The sequence below is a fragment of the Dendrobates tinctorius genome, unplaced genomic scaffold (genome assembly GCF_039654945.1).
Source record: "Dendrobates tinctorius isolate UK_male_01 unplaced genomic scaffold, ASM3965494v1 ptg000069l, whole genome shotgun sequence".
Classification (NCBI taxonomy): Eukaryota; Metazoa; Chordata; class Amphibia; order Anura; family Dendrobatidae; genus Dendrobates; species Dendrobates tinctorius.
The window spans coordinates 24649104-24666351 of record NW_027361737.1 but is presented as its reverse complement, the minus strand read 5'-3'; positions in this window follow the sequence as shown (position 1 = coordinate 24666351).

Sequence of the window (17248 nt, the reverse complement as noted above, 5' to 3'; positions counted from 1 at the left end):
AAACTGTCCAAATCCTCCTCAAAACTCTGGAGTTTTGAGTTTTAACAAAGCCATATAGCAAAACCGAGAGAAGAAATTGCTAAAAGGTGAAATACAGGTGAATCTCACAAAATTAGAATTTCATCAAAATGCTAATTCATTTCCGTTCTTCAGTACAAAAAGTGAAACTCATATTATATATGAGTCATTACACACAGAGTGATCTACTTCAAGTGTTTATTTCTGTTAATGTTGATGATTATGGCTTGCAGCCAATGAAAACCCAAAAATCATTAGCTCAGTAAATTAGAATACTTTATAACACCAGCTTGAAAAAATGATTTTAAAATCCGAAATGTTGACCTACTGAAATGTATGTTCAGTAAATGCACTCAATACTTAGTTGGGGTTCCTTTTGCATCAATTACTGCATCAATGCGGCGTGGCATGGAGGCGATCAGCCTGTGGCACTGCTGAGGTGTTATGGAAGCCCAGGTTGCTTTGATAGCAGCCTTCAGCTCGTCTGCATTGTGGGGTATTGTGTCTCGACAATACCCCATAGATTCTATATGGGGTTAAGGTCAGGCGAGTTTGCTGGCCAATCAAGAACAGTGGTACAGTTTTTTTTAACTTTTGGCAGGGTGAACAGGTGCCAAGTCCTGCTGGAGAATTAAATTTCCATCTCCAAAAAGCTTGTCTGCAGAGGGAAGCATGAAGTGCTCTAAAATTTCCTGGTAGATGGCTGCGCCGACTTTGGTCTTGATAAAACACAGTGGACCTACACCAGCAGATGACATTACTCCCCATTCCACTGATCAAGGTCCCAAAGTCTGGAGGAAGAGTCGAGAGACAGACAATCCAAGCTGCTTCAGGTCTAGTGTGAAGTTGCCACTAGTTTACTGAGATAATGACTTTTGGATTTCCATTGGCTGTAAGGGTACCGTTACACCTAGCGATGCACCAGCGATCCCGACCAGCGATATGACACGGTCAGGATCGCTGGTGCATCGCTAGGTGGTCGCTAGTGAGCTGCCACACAGGCAGATCTCACCAGCGACATCGCTGTGGACGGGGATCGCTACTTAACTGTCAGACGCGGCGATCCTGCGTCCTCCCGCCCGGCTCCACGCGTCGCTCGTCGGCGCCACAGGAAGCGCCGCAGGAAGTGGGCGACGAGGAATGGTCCAGCAGCTTCTCGCGCGATCAGTGATAACCAGCGGGTGAGCGGGTCGGAGGTAAGTATCACATGCAGCGATATCGCTAGCAATATCACTGCAACGTCACAAAATCGGTGACTTTACAGCGATATTGCTAGCGATAGCGCAGTGTGTAACGGGGGCTTAAGCCATAATCATCAACATTAACATAAATAAACACTTGAAATAGATCACTCTGTTTGTAATGACTTTATATAATATTTGAATTTCGCTTTTTGTATTGAAGAACTGAAATTAACTTTTTGATGATATTCTAATTTTGTGGGAAGCACCTGTATACGAGTTGAGTGCTAGAATAAAAGGTTTAAGTATCCTGTCAAGGTAAATTCCCAGATTTTTAGTGAGACCATTTAACCCCGAGACAATCAGTCTTCCCTTTAGTGAAGTGAGACCCTTGTGGATTTTGGGCAGAAAATAAAAGGGTCCATCACAGGATACATTGGCACAATAAAATCAAACTCCATTTTGTCAATAAGTGCAGACATGAGTATCTTCTTCAGAAAAATTCCCAGCTCATTTAGAAAAACATCCCTAGGATTTGACGTAAGAACACGATGGCAACTGCCATCTCCCAGGATCTTCATATACATCTGATGATAGTCCATAGTGTCTATGACCACCACGTTCCCGCCTTTCTCAGATGGTTTAATCATAATGTGGTGGAAATTTTCTAGATTGCAAAGGCAGGACATCTCATATCAAGACAGATTGTGTTTTGTCTTAATGTTGGTTTGTGTGAATTTTTCTAACTCATTAGTTACCAGATGTACGAATGTATCGATTGGTCATAGATTTGTTAGGCATCTTTTTACTTTTTCTTTTAAATCAGTGAATAGTGCCTCACCCTCCAAATTGGGATAATTTTCTGACCGATCATAGAGTGTTCTAATATTACCAAAGAAATTAGTCTGGGACCCCTAATTCCTCACTAGTCTTTTTGTCCTATTGGATGTGAAACTTATGCCATTTTATTTTATGGGCAAACAATTGAAGATCTTTCATACTTTCAAATATATCAAAGTCTGTCATGGTGACAAACAGCAATCCTTTACTTAACACCACAAATATGTGTGTTAACTGTCTAGAAGATAGATTTATGAACTGTGAGGTTCTGATTGATGGTACACACCTTGTTAGATTCAGTCTGTTCCTCAATGGATAACACTGGTCTAAAAAAAAATGTCCTGAGGTATTAGGGCGTCAATTGGTAGCTCTCTGACAACCACTACCCCATCCCCTCTGTCTGCCTCTTTGAGGTTTTTTTTTTATGGCTGTCAATATCGGATGTCTCCGTATCCTTTAATGAAGAATCAGTCTCTAGATGTTTAGAGTTCCTGTTAGGTTAAAGATTGGCTTAGTTTTCTTTGAAATCTTGCAGATCTCGAATACATTGTTTATGCTTTTCATCCTTGAGAAGGAATTGAAATCTATTCAGAGTATTTTACAGATTTAATTCTTTTGAAGCAAAATCCAGCTCCATGGAGAATTTCTTTGTTATACTAATTTGTTCTTTTAAGGCAGTGGTCCCCAACCTTTCTAACTTTGAGAGCCACATCCAGCTCTGAGACAGGGTCGTGAGCCATGTTCAGCTTTGAGAGATGGTCCTGAGCCACATCCGACTCCCACACTCACTCACTTTAGTGGCAACCAAAGCCCCTATTATGGGTATAATGACAGCCAAAGCTTTTCCTCAGAAGCCGTATACTAAGATCCAAGGGTTCCTACAATCCCCCCCTTCAGTATTCTCCCATCAAGCGCTCCCACCACACTGTTGTATCCAGCTTCAAGCACCTCCTCTAACCGGTAGTATCAATCTGTCTACAGCACACCTTCCTTAAATTATCTCTAAACCCCTAAGACCAGTAAATGGGCATTCAGATCTGCTCTTCTGTGCCGGACCACTCACAAAATTCACCATTTTGAGATGCGTTCTTCATAGCTCTTTGCTAGACCTGGAGCTAATGCACCAAGCTAGAAGACAGCCGCGAGCCACAGTTCATGAGATCGTGAGCCACATGTGGCTACCAAGCTACAGGTTGGGGATCCCTGTTTTAAGGTATCTTTGTATCTTTGAGATTAGAGAGAGTAGTTGCAATAATTTCAAGGAACTATTTGTAGCCTCTCCAGTTTCGTCGGGAAGTTGGGGTTTTTATATCTTAATCATGGTGTCAATGAGATTCTAAGATGACGTGGAACTATACCAGCTTTGATCTAGTTCTCTAAACCCTGAACCTCCCCACCAGGAAGTACTCTGATTTTTAACTACATTACACACACACGTGGTCAAATTTGTCGGTATCCCTCGTTTAATGACAGAAAAACCCACAATGGTCACAGAAATAACTTGAATCTGACAAAAGTAATCATAAATAAAAAATCTATGAAAATGAACAAATGAAAGTCAGACATTGCTTTTCAACCATGATTCCACAGAATTTAAAAAAAGTTAAAACTCATGAAATAGGCCTGAACAGAAATGATGGTACCCTTAACTTAATATTGCAGAACCTTTTGAGGCAATCACAGCAATCAAACGATTCCTGTAACTCAGTGAGACTTCTGCACCTTTCGACAGGTATTTTGGCCCACTACTCAAGAGCAAACTGCTCCAGTAGTCTCGTGTTTGAAGGTTGCCTTTTCCAGACGGCATGTTTCAGCCCCACCTCTATATACTGATCCCTCACACTGCTCACTCAAAATAACCTTCCCACTTTTCCTTTGTGTGTTTTCTTTACACTATGTTACATGGCATTTCTGTTTCACAAAATTTTTCAGAAACTAACTTGGCAGCAGTGGTTGGCAGAGATGTACAGAATTTGTGCGGTTATTTGACCATCTATGACTTTAGAATCTCCAGGTCTCTGGATCATCATCTTAGATGAAATCCTATACCAATATAATCGTTATTTCTAGTAGGCATAGGTTATAATCTTTATAATCACCAGAACAGCCGCTTAGGCTTGTAGCCAAAAGATGCCAGTGAGCTATGTGTAGAAAGAAATGGAGGTGACAATTACTTCTTATTAGAGTTGTCATGACACAGACCAAACAGCAAAAACTCCGAGCATACTGTCCTTACATCTAGCTGCTAAAATAGTTATTCTCCACTTGTGTGTTATAAGAGGCCCGGAGACATGATATGAATCATATACACTACATATACATACTATATTAATCAGTGCTTAATTTCGTTGCACTAAATTCTGCTGATGCCGAGGATCATCTTATGTACATTGTGGCATCATGCAAAGAGTGTCACGTGCTTAAGTAATAGTGAGATGAAACAGAATGGTGGCATGTGTGACGCATGGGCCTATATTCACACAACCTATGTATAGCTCCTGGAAAGTCACAATTTTATTGTATATTTAGCTCTGTAACCTTATATATAGCTACCTCCAATTTCATTGCGGCATCCATCAGATACTATATTAAGGAGGTATTATCTAGGGAAGGAAATTAATTCAATGCTGTACTATGTAGCTGTAATGTCTCTGTGTGCCTCATACACACCCTGTCCACACTGCTCTTCTGTGTGCATATTGGCAAAAAAGTCAATAAAATGATGGTTGTGTCATGTTTCACCTATAGTAGACTATTTGGGTTCACAACCTGCATGCCAGTCTTAATGATGGGCTGCTAGAGTTGGATGCGCCTAATTCATTATATATTTGCCACTGCCCAAAATGTTACCCCAGTCAAAGACTGGAGTAACATTTCTTTGGTAAGGTATACCACATCTTTTCAAGCATTTTTCAGGCGGGTTTTGCCACGTCCAATCCTGCCCCAGCTTTGTTCATTTTGGCAGAGTTGGCCAAAACTGGCATGAAAATGCAAAAAAAAAAAAAAAATCACAAACCTTTTGCAACACTTGAAGGTATTTTATACACACAAAAAAAACGGTGAACACAACTTAAAAAATTGGGCCCTGGGACTTTTATCGATACTCTGCATCTTGTCATTTCAATGTGAGCCCTACAAAGGCATGGTGGTCCCTTGACCACATTTCCTTTGTCTAGAACCTTTTCTGTCATTGTATTCCAGCTGCTTCAGTTGACATATTGCCCTCATCCTTTTACATTATCTGGACAAAACTATATGTGTATGTAGTAATTTATTCAAATTCAACCAAAAGAGCTTTTGTGAAGTTAGACACTGATATTGGAGGATAGGGCCTTGTCACGGTCACGCGTGTCTGGATGCAGCGACTACCGCAAGGTGAACCCATGTGACGCACGTGACCCTGGATACACCGCCTGCAGTGGGGCGAATTTAAATAATAAACACGTGCAGCTGGATACACCGCCTCCATCTGGCGAATTTAGACATTACACGTATATACAAGTCTGGAAACCCCGCCTCCAGTAAGGCGAATTTAAACAATAAGGGAATCCTGGGAAACATTAACAATGGTGGGCCCTGCGATAGCGAATAGGGAAATGGAGACCTCCTGAGCCAGTGTCCCTGCACTCCTAACGTTCCCTATGCCGGTTCCGCACCGGGCGCGCAACAGGAACCTAAAAACCCTAGCTTGCCCTGACCTAAACCCTCACTAGGGAATTGGTCGGTGCGGAAACATCCCACCACTGCACTAAACACATGAGGGAAAATTGACAATACAAGGGAAAGACCACTTAGCTTTGCTCTGTTGCGTACGCTCCTAGCAACAGAGCCCACCACCTGTGTGCATCTTCTCCTCCACCCGGATCCATCACCATAACTGGATCCTTCACCATAGTGCAGCCTTGGAGCAGAGTCCACCACCTATTGCAGCTGTCCAGTAACAGAGTCCCAAAGATGAGTTCAGCTTCTGCCAAAACATCCAGCATGCTTGAGTCCAGCTCTCAGCAACCAAGTCCCACATGCTGAGTGCAACTCTCTCCATAGTCGTCACTCCACCAAGTCATGCAAGCACTTCCTGCCAACACCATAAACTGTGACTCCACCAGCCCTTCTTGCAGACCACCTAGCTGCCACTCGTCCCCTCTGGCTGGGCTGCGCAGGACTCATGTTCAGCGCCTTCCTCCCCCCAGGCTTACTTGCCAAATGAACACACAATCAATATCACCAACAGTCATTGAACCCACCTGGCTCCCTTTTATAGAGCCTAACACCTGATTTGTAATTGCGTGCACATTAACCCTAAAACTAAGGTGCGATACCACTCACCACCACCGGGGCAACTTAGAATGAACGACACCATGTGTAATAATTCTAATGGCCACCGGGGGCAATCACTCTTTGGCACACAGCCAAAGGAAAAAAGTTCACCTTTGTCCATTTAAACTGTCAGATCCCGCTGGATCATGACAGGCCTGACTCTTACTCTGTCTTCTGGTTTATCCTGAAGAGGCTGAATGGGGTTGAGGTCCGAGCTCTGACCAGCCAGTCAGGTTCTTCCATAATAAACTAACCTTACCATGGCTTCATGGACTTTGCTTTGTGCACTTGGGTACAGTCATGAGGAACAGGAAAATGCATTCTACAAAGTTGGAAGCTACAATTGTCCAAAATGTATTCACTGGAACTAAGAAGTCAAAGGGACAGCATCGTGACTTAGGGATTAGCACTGGTGCTTTGCTGTGCTGGGGTCCTGGGTAGGAATGGGTGGACCGATAGAAGTTTGGGATCTGGTACCTGTCCCGAACTTCCACCAGAACCCGAACTGCTAAGAAAAGGAAAAAAATTCTCTCCTCTTTTTTTTCCTCCCACACTCCAAAGATATACTACTAGGGAATTTTTATTGCCGCAATGGAGACACTGATGATGATGTCTGTAAAATGCTGTGGAATTAGTGTTATAAGTGAGTAAATTTTATAAATAAAGTCAACCCATAAAAAACAACCCAATATCATCATCCCTTCTCCACCAAACTTTATATTTGGCACAATGCAATCATCAGGGTAACTTTCTTCTGACAATGCAATACTCAGACTTATCCATCAGACTGCCAGATAGAGATGTGTGTTTCATCACTCCAAAGAGCACTTTTCCACTTTATTAGACACTCAGCATTGTGCTTGGTGATATAAGGCTTGCATGCAACTGTTCCACCATGGAAACTCATGCCATGAAGCTCATGATGTTAAAGGGAACGGTCACCAGAAAAACGCTATTAACCTGCAGATGTTGGGTTAATCTGCAGGTTAATGGTGTTATTAACCTGCCTGGCACTCGCACTTAGCCGAACGATGCAGGGAGAAAATTAACTTTATACCCCCCTGCAGTGTTTTGTTTTGGATACGGCACTGACGTGGGTTCAGTCTCTTCTCTGAGTATGCAGAGCTCCTGCTGTAACAGCTCTCCCGGCCCTAACTGACAGCCAGCTGCAATGCAGAACCAAAGCTGGGGCAGGATCGGGTGTGGCAAAGCCCGCCTGGTAAAATCTTGAAAAGTTCTGGCATACCTTACCACAGAAATGCTACTCCAGTCTTTGACTGGGGTAACATTTTTGCCAGTGGCGCACGATAGTTACAATACTGCAGGGTAGTAATCTGCAGGGTAATAACATTTTTTCTGGTGATGGGTTCCCTTTAATTCAATAGGAGCTTTGGACTCTACGTGGGGTGTTGCTCACAGTGTTATCTGGGGGCTTTTTTTATTTTGCAGAAGGAGTTTTGAACAACACCATTGATTTTTACCATATAATGTACTGGAAAACCGGAAAAAAATTCCAAGTGCGATGAAATCGCCAAAAAAGTGCAATTGCACAATTGTTTTTTTAAAAAAAACTTTTTTCCATGTTCACTAAATGCTAAAACTGACTTACCTTTATTGTTCTCTGTGTCATTATGAGTTCGTAGATACCAAACATGTATAGGTTCTTTGTTATTTAAGTGGTGAAAAAAAATCCAAAGTTTGTTAAAAACAAAAACAATGGCTCCATTTTCCGATACCCATAGCATCTCCATTTTTCATGATCTGGGGCTGGATTAGGGCTTATTTTTTGTGCGCTGAGCTGACATTTTTATCAATACCATTTTGAGGTAAATACAATGTTTGCATTCTATTGCAATGTTGCGGTGACCAAAAACAGTAATTCTGGCATTTTTAATTTTTTCTCGTTACGCCGTTTATCAATTGGATTAATTATTTTGATTGCGCATTTCTGAACGCGGTGATACAAATTTGTGTATTTTATTATTTTTTTTGTTTTATTTTGAATGGGACAAAAAGAGGGGTGATTTGAATTATTTTTTTTTAAAAAATTTTAAATATTTGTAAAAACATGTTTTTTCTACTTTATACTTGCTTCAATAGTCTCCTTAGGAGACTTGAAGCTTCGATCATCTGATCGCTTGTAGTACACATCGCAGGAATTCACCCTGCTGTGTGTAGCAGAATTGATCATCTGCTATGAGCAGCAGATCAGAAATTACATCCACGGGGGTCTCCTGCAGAGACAAAGGTGCCAATGGGCGGTGCTAGTGATGTGATTATGTTAAATGCCGCTGTCAAAGATTGCGATTTCACCCTCTGCTGTTAGGGGCACATGTTAGCTGATTAAATCAGCTGTCATGTGCCAGAACAAATGTGGGCTCAACGCCAGAGCCCGCATTAAAGAGAAAGAAACAACATATGACGTAATCATATGTCGTGAAGGGGTTAAACTCTAGTATTGCTTCAGCAGTATGCTTATGTCATTATTTTGTTGGAAGGTGAACATCCATCCCAGTCTCAAATCACTGACAGACTGAAACAGGTTTTTCTTAAGAATATACCCGTATTTCACACCTTCCATCTCCCCTCGACTTAAGATAATTTTCCCTGTCCCTGCTGCCAAATATATACCCACAGCATGATGCCTCCACCACCATGTTTCACTGTGGATATGGTGTTTTCTCCTACACCTCATTGGGGGACACAGACAGTGCGTGTTATGCTGCTTGCCACTAGGAGGACACTAAGTGAACAGAAAAAAGTTATCTCCTCCCCTGCAGTATACACCCTCTCGCTGGCTGGGAATTTCCCAGTTCTTGCTTAGTGTCTGTAGGAGGCACTTGGGTCTGGTTTCAGACCCCACCATTTTTATTTTATTTTTGAGATTTTCTGTAAATTTTTATTTTTTAATTAAGGGAGTGAAGGGGGCGACGGTTCCTTTTAACGGCCTGCTCCCCCCCAAACCAACAACAGGCAAGAACATGGAGTATACCTCCCCGTACCCTCTCCTGCGACGACTGGGGCATACCTGATTCTTCTGGGCGATGGTTCCTTTACGATCCCGGTCTCCCCACACGGATACGAGGGCAAGGGCACGGAGTGCATGGAGAAGACTTGAGGAGCGCTTCGGATGCCCCGAATCAGCCCCATGGCCTCTCCATCCCCCTGCCCATAGGGAGGATCGATTGAGGTATACCCCCCTTTAAGAACTCCTCCGGCTCTGCTACATCGCTCGGGAGGATGAGATCTGCAGGCTCCTGGACAGCGCGGCCTGCATGATCACCGGATTGGAGGTATGGAGTCAGGTCCTGGTCTGTGGGAGAAGCGCTGACTTAGTGTCAGCGGCGGTACACCAGCACCCCATCGCGGCCCCCCTTCACCCGGCGCTCACCTCGGGTAGGCCCAGAAATTTAGTCCCCGGCTTTTCGGCCTACTACGCCGCAATTTACATAGCGCCGCCCACCATTAGCGCCGCCGCCCACGTCTTTGGCGCTTCTCGCTCTGTACGAGAAGCGACCTGCTAGTCTCGGGGACCATGTCCTTTTCACCTCAGGCTCTGTGACGGCTGCGGGCGTGCGTGCATTGAAAGACAGCACCTGGTGATGCTACAGGGCCACCGCTATTCCTCCCGGGAACACAGCATCAGGACCGTGGGTAAGCTGCATCTGCCCTCAGAGCAAAGCTTAACCCCTTCTCTGCACATTCCCTGAGATGCAGCTTAGGCTTTGCGGTAACCCTTTCAGGGGCACTATGTCTCAATCTAAGGAAGCCAGAAGGGGCTACTAAGAAGCACACTGCGTTCTTTACCACTTGTACCTCTTGCAAAATTGCCTTGCCCAGTGCCCAAACTAATCCATTATGCACGGATTTTGACCCGGCTTGTGCTCAGACGCCATCCACCGCCGCTGCTACGGTGCTCCCTGAGTTTAGTCTCCCTGAGTGGGCTGCGTCTCTGTCACGGTCTGTGGAATCACTGACCAAGGCTATAGACTCCCTCCGGGAATCCTCTTTAAGTCAGAGCGCATCTTTACCGCCTGAACAGGGCTCTGACGATGGCCGGGAACCGTCCACCAGCAGGGGCCGTACTCGTTCAAGGGATGGTCAGGTCTCTAGAAAGCGGACCCATGACGCCTCTCCTAGTCACGCTCGCGCTTCAGCATCGGCGAGTTCTGTCTCTCGCTCTCTTTTAAGGTTCGCAGCGAACATGACTCTGAATTCGAGTATGACACGTCAGTCCCTCAGACTCACCCAAATGACCACGAGTTGCTTGATTCTCTTATAGAATCAGTCAACAAGATTCTGACGTTGGACGAGGAAAATATTCCCTCTCCGGAACATGTGATCTCCTTTAAGAAGACTAAGCGTGTACGCAGGGTATTTGCCAGCCATCCGGAGTTTAAGGACATTGTCCAGAAACATAGGGACTGGCCACATAAATGGTTCACAGGACAAAAGCCTATCGAGCCTAAATACCCCTTTGCTCCAGATCTAATGGAAGATTGGTTACAGTCCCCTTCGGTGGACCCTCCTGTACCGCGCCTTGCTTTTAAGACGCTTCTATCCGTTTCTGAGGGCTCTTCAGTCAGAAACCCCTCCGATCGTCAAATTGACTACCTCGCTCGCTCAGTCTTTGAGCTTCAGGAGCGGCACTTTTTCCATCTTTCGCGGCGACTTGGGTGGCTAAGGCAATGGCCGCTTGGGCAGAAGTCTTAATTACTGCCTCCCAAGGTAGCAATCTTCCTCTGGAGGCAACCTGTGTTGCCAGGCAAATAATTCACGTAGGGGACTTTGTTGTGGACGCTTCTTTAGATGCCGCCAATTGCGCTGCTCAGGCTGCCGCTAATGCAGTCTCCATTAGAAGAGCCCTATGGCTCCGCGACTGGCGGGCGGATTCCACCTCCAAAAGATCATTGACTTCTCTTCCTTATCAAGCTGGTCGCCTATTTGGAGAGAATCTGGACCAGCTATTTTCTGACTCTACCGGGGGGAATAGTAAATTCCTTCCCCAACAAAGGGCTGACCGGCTGTTTCGGAATCAACAGCCGACTCGCTTTCGACTTTTTTCGCAACAATTCCAGTTGGTCCTCCACAACCTTCTCTTCCGGATCAGGTCGATCCCTGCATGGAGACAGAGGTTCCCTGGTCTCATACAGCCCAAACCGTTCTTGGAAGCCCAGGATCTAGGGGAGCCAGATCCCATAGATCCTCTACACAATGACTTTTGGTATCCGGCGGACACCGACAAAGTAGGCGGTCGTCTACTTTCATTCAGCCACACCTGGCTCGTGGTCGTCCACGACGAGTGGGTCACTGAACTGGTATCCTCCGGATACAAAATATAATTTTCTCCCCTCCCTCCGACACGTTTTTTTCCGGTCCTCACCTCTCAACACAAAGACAACAGCCTTCCTTCTGGCCGTTCATGCCCTGCAAAGGGACGGAGTCATCATTCCGGTCCCTCAAGACGAAAGGTTCAGGGGTTTTTATTCAAACCTTTTTGTGGTTCCAAAGAAGGGCAGAACGATGCAGCACATACTGGACCTCAAGCTGTTAAATCCGTTTGTCAAGGTATGGCAATTCCGAATGGAATCTCTCCAATCAGTTGTCACCTCCATGGAAAAAGGAGAGTTCCTAGCATCCATTGATATCAAAGATGCTTACCTTCACATCCCGATTTGCTCATCCCACCAGCAGTTCCTTCGTTTTGCAATTCGAGAGGAACACTTCCAGTTCGTTGCCTTGCCCTTCGAACTCGCCACCGCCCCCAGGGTCTTTACCAAGGTCATGACGGCTGTCATGGCCATTCTTCACTCTCTGGGAGTGGTGGTACTGCCGTATCTGGACAACCTGCTTATCAAGGGTCTGTCCCTTCCAGCCTGCGAACAATCCGTGGATATCAGTAAATACACTTTCTCGCCTGGGTTGGAAGATAAACTTTGAAAAATGTCTTCCCCAACACCAGCCCAGCAGATTCCCTTTTTGGGAATGATCTTGAACACTTCCTGCGGGTTGGTCATTCTCCCTCCAGAAAAGGCCCGAGCTTTACAACAGGGAGCGCGGACTCTTTCCCGACCGTTTTCTCACTCAATACGTTTCAGCATGAGAGTTCTCGGAAAGAAGGTGGCAGCGATGGAAGCGGTCCCCTTCGCACAGTTCCATCTCCGCCCTTTACAACATGCGTTGCTGTTGACTTGGGACAAGAACCCGTTCTCCCCTGCGGGTCAGACATGCCTTCAAGTGGTGGACACTGAAATCCTCCCTGAGTCAAGGGAAGTCTTTTCTCCCAGTACGATGGTCGGTGGTGACCACTGACGCAAGTCTTCTGTGTTGGGGTGCGGTTTTTCGTCACCACACAGCACAGAGTCGTTGGTCAATTCGAGAGTCATGTCTCCCCATCAACATCTTGGAGATACGAGCGATCAGATTAGCCCTAGTGAGTTTCCCCCATCTCCTCGCAGGTCAACCCATCAGGATCCAATCCGACAATGCCACGGCTGTGGCGTATATCAACAGTCAGGGGGGTACTCGGCGCAGGATGGTCATGCACGAAGTGAGTGACATCCTCCATTGGGCCAAGATCAACCATTCACCCATCTCAGCGATCCACTTACCTGGGCATAGAGAATTGGGTGGCAGATTTTCTCAGTCGCCAGGGCCTTGCCTCAGAAGAGTGAACTCTTCAACCGGATGTCTTTCAGCAGATTTGCCATCGTTGGGGGACTCTGGATGTGGTTCTCATGGCCTCAAGACTAAACAACAAGGTTCCTCAATTCATTGCTGCCCGATGGCACGATCCATGCGCCATCAGAGCGGACGCCCTATTCTGCCGTGGCACCAGTTCCGTCTCCCGTACCATCAACTGGTCGCCGACGTTCCCTGGCGACTTCCAGATCGCATGGATCTACTCTCACAGGGCCCGATTTACCACCAGAACTCCGAGGCCCTGTATTTGACGGCGTGGCCGTTGAATCCTGGATTTTAGCACAGGCTGGTTTTTCTCACGACGTATTGTCCACCATGATTAGTGCTAGGAAGCCTGTGTCCATGTGCATTTATCACCGCACCTGGAAAGCCTCGTGGTGCAAGGACCATGGTCGATCCCCTCTGGTGTTTTCCATTTCTTCCATATTGGAATTCCTACAATCCGGATTAAAGTCATGCCTCGCGCTTAGCTCGCTCAAGGGCCAAATTTCAGCCTTGTCAGTTCCATTCCAACGAAAAATTGCCACCAAACTTCAGGTGAAGATGGTCATTCAGGGAGTCTCCCATGTGATGTCTCCCTATAAAAGGCCATTGGGATCATGGGACCTTAACTTGGTTCTCAGAGCCTTACAGGAGTCTCCTTTCAAACCACTGCAGGACGTACCACTAACTGTTCTCTCTTGGATGGTGGTCTTTCTAGTGAGTGGCAATTACGTCAATCAGACGAGTCTCGGAATTGGCGACCCTGTCCTGCCGTCCTCCCTTCCTGAATTTTCATCAGGACAAGGCAGTTCCCAGGACGTCTCCGTCTTTCCTGCCCAAAGTCGCGTCTTCCTTTCATCTCAATGAGGAAATTGTTTTGCCTTCCTTCTGTCCGGCACCAGTCCATCGTATTGAGAAGGCCCTCCACACCCTGGATGTGGTTAGGGCTCTCAGACGGTACATCTCACAGACGGCTCCCTTCCGCAAGTCAGATGCCCTGTTCGTACTTCCAGAGGGACATAGGAAGGGTCTAGCCTCTTCAAAAGCCACGCTAGCCAGGTGGATTCGCTTAGCTATTCAGGAATCCTACCGTGTCAGGGACACACCTGTCCCAGCAGGGATTAAGGCGCACTCTACCCGATCAGTGGGCGCCTCTTGGGCCATTCAACACCAGGCGACGGCAGAACAGGTCTGCAAGGCTGTGACTTGGTCCAGTCTGCATGGCTGTGATTGAGCCGCAAGTGCCCACACCGGCAAAGCTTGCTGATTGGCTGCGCTGTGGAACTCGAACAGTAACGCAGACTTCTGAGGGAAGTTAGTTTTTGAGGTCCATGCAGGGACACTAGGTACGGACCCCAAACTTTACTGTTCGGGTTCGCCCATCCCTAATTGTAATATAACAAAATAGATAAAAAGACAAGGGGGTAAATAATTTTTGTAAGCCACTGAATGTGATGTGTCTTGGACCATTTCCTATAAATCTCTACCATGAGTTGACAGGTCCACCTGTCTGTCTTTGCCTACTGCAGATTTTGAGACTTCTGATGTCCTCAGTCTATCCCTGGACGATTCCCTCTAGAGATTGTACCTCAGTATAGATTAGTGATATTATGTCCGTCTCTACTAAATGATCATAACAGTATGGGAAGCAATGGGGAATACATTAGTCAAACATTGGGACCACACAAGTCCTCTCTAATATGTACTTTGATCTACACATAAGAACTGAGACACAAAAGTAGAAAGAGGTCAGATTTCTGGGGAACTGCCAAATTTCCAGATTAAATGTTAATGAGAACAAAATCACTGTGAGATGTCGACTGATGCACTGTTGTTGGTCTTCCTGTGAGTGACAATCGCTGGGAGTCATCTTCTATTGTACCATAAGGCAGCATTTATCCATACAATCAACCGTGATCTGCAAAGATTGACACCATACACACTGGTACTTAACCCCTTTCTATTTTCTCTACATCCCACATACTGTATATAAACATAAGGGCCATCTTCATAAAATCAGTTACAGTAACTTATTATTAGAGCTGTGGAATTTAGAAAGAAACCCCCCAAAACATAGGGGAAATATGCAATGTCATACTATAAGTTGCCTTCATGATTGAAACCAAGTAGCCCAATGCTTCAAGACAATAGTGGTAACCACTCAGCCGCCTTACTGCCCCATTACCATTATCACATAATTAAACAGTAACTGGTTTAATTTGTATTTCATAAATCATTAGTACACACGAAAATAAGGAAATTTATAATATATCTTATCAGAGATATATCTGCAAGTAATTGTACCACTCACTAGCAGATATTCTGGTTTATTTCTGTTGTTTATATTGTACCAACATATTCTATGGTCCCTGGCCTTAGTAGGGCTCACAATCTTAGCTAATCCTTATGATTCACGGTCAGAATAAGGATCCCATATCCACTGCTTGAAGAGTAGCATTCAGGTGCATAACGACTGCAGCCACAGAGGTTGCTTCTGCAGCAGGGTCCAGCGGTTCAGGGGCCCGTCTATGACAGCAGAAACTTCAGCTGGATGTGCATCCTCGGACGCACATCCTGCTGAAGTGTATTGGATCGCACAGACCCATCGGGTACATGAGCGACAATACACACTGCCGGCCAGGGCCGGACTGGAACTAAAATTCAGCCCTGGCATTTGAAGTTACACATGGCCACTAGTCACATGGTGACTATATAATATTTTTGTACAGTTGTAGATCACAAGAAGTGAGAGGAGATTAACACGACTATATAACATGTAGTCAGAGCTGTGCCCAGGGGTGGATTAAGGGTAGCCAGGGCCCGGGGCAGTTCAGACTCTGTGGGCCCCCCTCGTCACGTGACGGGGGTCACGAATCGTAGAGCCACACTCTACATAGAGAATAATGGGGCCTCCAGCACCGACCTCCACCCGCAGAGCCACACTCTACATAGAGAATAATGGAGCCTCCAGCACCGACCTCCACCCGCAGAGCCGCACTCCACATAGAGAATAATGGAGCCTCCGGCACCGACCTCCACCCGCACTCCACATAGAGAATAATGGAGCCTCCAGCACTGACCTCCACCCGCAGAGCCGCACTCCACATAGAGAATAATGGAGCCTCCGGCACCGACCTCCACCCACAGAGCCGCACTCCACATAGAGAATAATGGAGCCTCCGGCACCGACCTCCACCCGCAGAGCCACACTCAACATAGAGGATAATGGGGCCTCCAGCACCGACCTCCACCCGCAGAGCCACACTCCACATAGAGAATAATGGAGCCTCCATCACCGACCTCCACCCGCAGAGCCGCACTCCACATAGAGAATAATGGTGCCTCCAGCACCGACCTCCACCCGCAGAGCCGCACTCCACATAGAGAATAATGGAGCCTCCAGCACCGACCTCCACCCACAGAGCCGCACTCCACATAGAGAATAATGGGGCCTCCAGCACCGACCTCCACCCGCAGAGCCGCACTCCACATAGAGAATAATGGTGCCTCCAGCACCGACCTCCACCCGCAGAGCCGCACTCCACATAGAGAATAATGGAGCCTCCAGCACCGACCTCCACCCACAGAGCCGCACTCCACATAGAGAATAATGGGGCCTCCAGCACCGACCTCCACCCGCAGAGCCGCACTCCACATAGAGAATAATGGAGCCTCCAGCACCGACCTCCACCCACAGAGCCGCACTCCACATAGAGAATAATGGGGCCTCCAGCACCGACCTCCACCCGCAGAGCCGCACTCCACACAGAGAATAATAGGGCCTCCAGCACCTACCTCCACCCGCAGAGCCGCACTCCACATAGAGAATAATGGAGCCTCCAGCACCGACCTCCACCCACAGAGCCGCACTCCACATAGAGAATAATGGTGCCTCCAGCACCGACCTCCACCCGCAGAGCCGCACTCCACATAGAGAATAATGGAGCCTCCAGCACCGACCTCCACCCACAGAGCCGCACTCCACATAGAGAATAATGGGGCCTCCAGCACCGACCTCCACCCGCAGAGCCGCACTCCACATAGAGAATAATGGAGCCTCCAGCACCGACCTCCACCCACAGAGAGAATAATGGGGCCTCCAGCACCGACCTCCACCCGCAGAGCCGCACTCCACACAGAGAATGGGGCCTCCAGCACCGACCTCCACCCGCAGAGCCGCACTCCACATAGAGAATAATGGGGCCTCC